Below are 5,713 nucleotides of genomic sequence, written 5' to 3'. Positions count from 1 at the left end.
AAGTATAACCACCAGATTGCCTATTAATTACAAAAGGAAAGATAACTACACTGTAGAGAGATCGAGTAGATGCCACCTTACCAAGTGATGTTGTAGAGCTTCCCCAATATTGAAGAAAATTGACATTATATACCTGCTAGTGTGATGCCACAGAAGGGAAACACAGTTATCTATGTAGGACTCTTGACAAAAAAGTTTACTTGGAACTTAACATGAGAAAATAATAAGTCAGATCCAGATAACTGGACTTCAAAACTGTTAATGTCTTAGAGGAAAAAAGAAGAGCAGGAAGCGGGCACGAAGGGAAACTGTCCTAGAAAGAGAGTAAAGAAGACTAAAGTGATCAGACAACTAAATTTGATGAGTGATTATTTTTATTATTTTCTGAATTTTAAAGTATAGCAATGAATATTTATTTATTTATTTATTTATTTATTTATTTATTTATTTTTATTATACTTTAAGTTCTAGGGTACATGTGCATAACGTGCAGGTTTGTTACATATGTATGCTTGTGCCATGTTGGTGTGTTGCACCCATCAACTCGTCAGCACCCATCACCTCGTCATGTCCCGAGCCCAAGTGATCACATTGTTCAGTTCCCACCTATGAGTGAGAACAAAAAATATGGAACGCTTCACGAATTTGTGTGTCATCCTTGTGCAGGGGCCATGCTAATCTTCTCTGTATCATTCCAATTTTAGTATATGTGCTGTAGAAGTGAGCACAGCAATGAAGAATATTACTGAATATTTAGAAATGGAAATGTAGGCTGTATATTATGTGATTGTATTATATCCCTGTTAAATTTCTTGAGTGAAAACGATCAAGGGCATCCTATGAGAAGAGCGTCCTCATAGATAGAAGATATATGTGAGGTATTTAGGACAAAGTGTCATGATGCCTGCAGACTACTCTCAAGCAGTTCAACAAGATAAAAATGGAGATAGATGACGTATTATGTAATAAAGATTATATAATATATAGCAATAGATATTTATATGCATAATATGTCACAAATTATTAATGATACTTTGTATATAATATAGTGAATAACTATTGAAAATATATTAGTATACATGTAAATTGTATAATATATACTACATAATATATACAAAATAGTTCACTAAAACTATAGAGTACATAGCATATACTATATAGTATACTATGCAGAGTAAGATTATCAATTATACAAATTAATGTATAACTAATATAATAGAGCTTATATGTAAGTTAAATATATCATATCTAATTATATATAGCTTAATAGAATATATATTTAGTTAAATATATTCTATATTATATACGAGATTATGAGATATATTTATATAGATTATATGAAGACTCCATAGAGATATATTGAGATACATATTAAAAGATTTATACAAGTAGAAATATATAGAGTTTTTAAGTATATATAAGGGTGTGTGTGTGTGTGTGTATTTTAAAGAAATACAGTGATATACCATTGGGCTGTTCTTTCTACTTCAAAAGGAGATTCTCTCCTACTCACCTTCATCCAAATGAAGGAGTTTAAAGAGTTCCACTGAGACAGGTTGACATATGTTCCTAGGTGTGTAATTCTCCTCTGGGAGACTTTAAAGGGGGTTGTAGATGGAGCAGCACTGAGAACGTACTGACCTAACCACCAATGGTGCAAACATTCGTAGTTCTTTTGGAACAAATTTAGACCTCACAAAGGACCTTAAAGAGGATCAAAAAAGCCCTAACAGAGAGGGTGGACCTACCAGGATCTCAAAATTTCTGATGGATGATTGTTCTAATGTGGGACTAGAGAAGACATTGCTTGAGTCAAAATAAACATACAATGTCTCTGTCCTCATAAGGCTTACAGTCTAGATGGGGAGATGGGCGTTGCCTTGTTCGTTTTCTGCTACTTTAACAGAATACTATAAACTGGGACATTTATAAAGAAATGTGAAAGACGTTTATAAAGAAGCTTCTTTTTATTTTATTTTATTTTTTTTGAGATGGAGTCTCGCTCTGTCGCCCAGGCTGGAGTGCAGTGGCCGGATCTCAGCTCACTGCAAGCTCCGCCTCCCGGGTTCACGCCATTCTCCTGCCTCAGCCTCCCGAGTAGCCGGGACCACAGGTGCCCACCACCTCGCCCGGCTAATTTTTTTTTGTATTTTTTTAGTAGAGACAGGGTTTCACCGTGCTAGCCAGGATGGTCTCGATCTCCTGACCTCGTGATCCACCCGTCTCGGCCTCCCAAAGTGCTGGGATTACAGGCTTGAGCCACCGCGCCCGGCCAAAGAAGCTTCTTTATAAATTGTAAATGAAATAAATTATAAATAAAATGTCATTTATAAAGAAAAAAACTTTACGTGGCTTATAGTTTTGGAGGTTGAGAAGTCCAGAAAGTAGCACTGGTGTCTGGTAAGGATAATTTCACGGCAGAAGGTAGAAGTGGGCACACAAGACAGAGAGGCACCAGAGACCGAACTCACTTTTTAACAATCCACTCTCATGATAACTATTCCACACTTGAGGTAACATTAATCCATTCATGAAGGTCCTACCCTCATGATCCAATCATCTCTTATTAGGCCCCACCTCCCAACACTGGTGCATTGGGGATTAAATTTCAACTAATGAACTTTGGAGGGGACACATTTAAAAGGGTATGTTAATTACCAACCTATAACTTTTATAAGCTCAAAAGCATGTACCAGTCCTAGAAGATGTATAGAGTGGTCTTTTGGAAGTGGGATGTTCTTGTAGAGACCAGGTTTGATGTTACTGAAGAGCAAAGGATGATAAACTGAAAAAAAATAACACATTGAAATAACATTTTATTCCTGCAACCCTGACTTCTGATGAAAACAGGATGGTAAGTAGCATAAACAAGGGATAGAAAGCAGGTTCTAAGTGGCCAGCAAATGCAACTTAGATACCCTTTAATCTACAAGGCTCTGCTGTGACCCACAATTGGAAATTAAACTAGTCTTTGATTATTGTGTTAACATATTGTTTCAGAGAGTAATGGAAGTTTTGACTTAGTAATTTCTGGTGCAATGATTCCAGGCCTGATAAATATATATTATATGGCATGTCAAAGAAAAATAGTACCAGGCAGAGTTAAAACAGGCAAGGAAAATTGTATTCAAGATTATTACAACAGGGGAGAGAGATTGAACTCAATTCCACGGAAATAGGAAAGAGAATTTTTAAGCTATACGGTGAGTTCGTGGAAAAGCACTGAAGGATGTTAAAGGCAGGGTGCGTCAGCATGATTAGGTCATCTGTGTTTGCCAGTTGGAGCTTCTTGAATTTAGTCTCCCACCTTCCCACAGAGACTGAGAAATGGGAGCATCATCTTTCCTGATGATCACATTTCAAAGGAATGGGTCCCAGGTTCATGAGAAAGACGTTCCTGGGCTGTAGAAGATTTACGTCTCAAACAGGGCAGGGAAAAATTTTACAATAGCAGATTTTTTAAAGTAAACACTGTAAGGAAAGAGAGGCCAGAGACCTAGAGTCAGAAAGAAACCTGTGTAAAGTTCAGTCAAGGTGAGGGGAATGATAAGGCTGTCTTGGTCACTCATGTGGTGCAGAAGCTTACTGGTGATGGCTGTAGAAGACTCCTGAACAAGTCTGTCCCTGAAGAGTTTGAAAAACAAATTTAAGAAAAAATGTTTTTTTCAGATTTATTTCTCCAGGCACATTCATGACATGGCTAGTAGCCAGGGACTAAAAACCCCCATTCAGCACTTCCACTGACTGAGGCAAAGCTTTTAATCTCTCACTTGGCTCAGTTAAAATGGAGATTGAGCACTGTTGGTTCATACTTTACAAAAAATGTAGTCAAGATTAATAGGTAATATTTATAAAACCTTCCCAGATATTTTTGATGTGGAAAAAATAGCATTTAAGAACAAATATGTTTCCTATAAATTCCAGATGAAAATATTATCAGCATGCTTGCAAAGAGTCAAAGTAAATTAAATCTGAATTAAAAAAAGAACCTCAACTAGTATTTTATGAAGACAATGTTTGCACAAGAGCTTCATTATATAGAATTTCTTTGTGGTTGTAAATGAAGAATTGTCATAAGCTAAGTAGTGTATAAATAACAACAGAAGAGCAGCATTGAATGTAGAGTATTTACATCTGTTCTGTGAAATGGAATTGGTTTTATTTCTGAGGTCTGGTTACAAATTTCCTATAATTTTAATTTTAATGAAGTATACTAGATTACTTTTCTGGTTTTAAAAAATAATATGTAGTGAATTATAGACAATTTAAAGTTACAGAAACATAGGAGAAAATAAAATATCCAATTGTCTTGCCACCTTGGAAAATAACCACCCATGGAAGTATTTACTTATAATCTTTTTGTTCTGAAAATACTTCTCCCAGAGTTCTAATCACGTGACATGATTTTATATTGGTATACTATAAAATGGTATACATTCACTTTTATATAAAATTTGAAAATAGGAATTTTCAGGGACCTCACTTGACAAATAAGGACTGGTTATATTTTTATTAGTTCCATGTAGCTGTTTTTCTCTGGGTGAGCATTCCATTTTCACTACCATGTATAATATTCCTTCCCATCCCTACCTTCCATCTACCTCCTCTACCTTTCTCACCCTTCGTCTTTCATTTCTTTAAATTTCCCTTCTTTCTGTCACTTGTGTCAAGTGAGACCAGAGGGCTTAAATTTAATAAAGTCCCTTTGTTAAGGGAGAGCCTATTTTTAGTCCATGTGCTAGTGCATGTAGCACATTTTACTGACTCTTGTAAAGTATTGTTATCTCAAGGACACTTACTGGGCTTAGATGAACTGTGATATGATGAGGAGTTTGGTCGTAAGATAAAAATCTGTCACAGGTTTATTTACCACTTTTTGTTAATTAAATAGCATGACCCAGGTCATTCAGTCTGTATTTGAAGATGGAGAAAGTCATTATTCAAGGTCTTTGACAATCAACATGGCCTTTATGTTGTTCTGAACAACTTTTGTGGGAAGAAGAAACACAGTAGTTTGTTTAGTAATTCTGTCTACACTGTATCATACTGATAGCCCTTATGGTGCCTCCAGGAGAACTAGCAAACCACATCTTTCCTAGGTAAATGAATTACAGTGAGACACAGCCTTGGGGCCACGAGGCATGGAATTCTGATGAAGAAAAGTCACCTCATTGTCTTTCTCCAGGCAGAAACAGCTCTCTGCTAGGGTGTGCCTTGTGAGAGAACCAAGGACCAAATTTCAGTCCCCTCTCAACATTTTAGTCACATTTGTGGTGGCATAACCACTTAACTCTAGGCAGCAACCCTCGTGTTCATGATGCCTATAAAAATATGCAGACACTTCTTTATATATTTGTATTTATATAAACTTATCTATGCATATATTTATGTATATATATTGCTGATAGTTACAACCAAATTATTTTAGGTGATCTTCAAAGAAAGCAAGAGATTTAACTGTGAAATCAGTCACATGATTTAGCACTTAAGGTGTAAAAACATGTTCAGAATCCAAAGAGGAATGACTTAGTAAAATATTATAGGCCTCAGATTTGAATCCAGATTACAGGGTGATCTGACAACTCCTAATCTGATCATATATCTTAATTTTGTATCAAATAAGTAAGAACTCAAGTGAGCTTGATATTCTTATATTTAAGTTATTTAATTTTTGAGTAAGCATTATGTTCAGTGGTCTTTAAGAAGATTATGT

At 35.6% G+C, this 5,713-nt stretch overlaps 1 non-coding gene across 1 annotated transcript; it reads right to left on the bottom strand.

The window, feature by feature from the left end:
• Positions 1–621: 621 nt before the first annotated feature.
• LOC115898540 lies at positions 622–728 on the bottom strand. The gene has a single exon (XR_004058250.1). It is a non-coding gene; the product is annotated as a U6 spliceosomal RNA (small nuclear RNA).
• Between the last annotated feature and the right edge of the window lie 4,985 nt (positions 729–5,713).

This window comes from Rhinopithecus roxellana, chromosome 6, assembly GCF_007565055.1.
Source record: "Rhinopithecus roxellana isolate Shanxi Qingling chromosome 6, ASM756505v1, whole genome shotgun sequence".
NCBI classification, from domain to species: Eukaryota; Metazoa; Chordata; class Mammalia; order Primates; family Cercopithecidae; genus Rhinopithecus; species Rhinopithecus roxellana.
The sequence above is the reverse complement of the archived record's forward strand: the minus strand, read 5'-3'. Positions and strand labels throughout refer to the sequence as shown.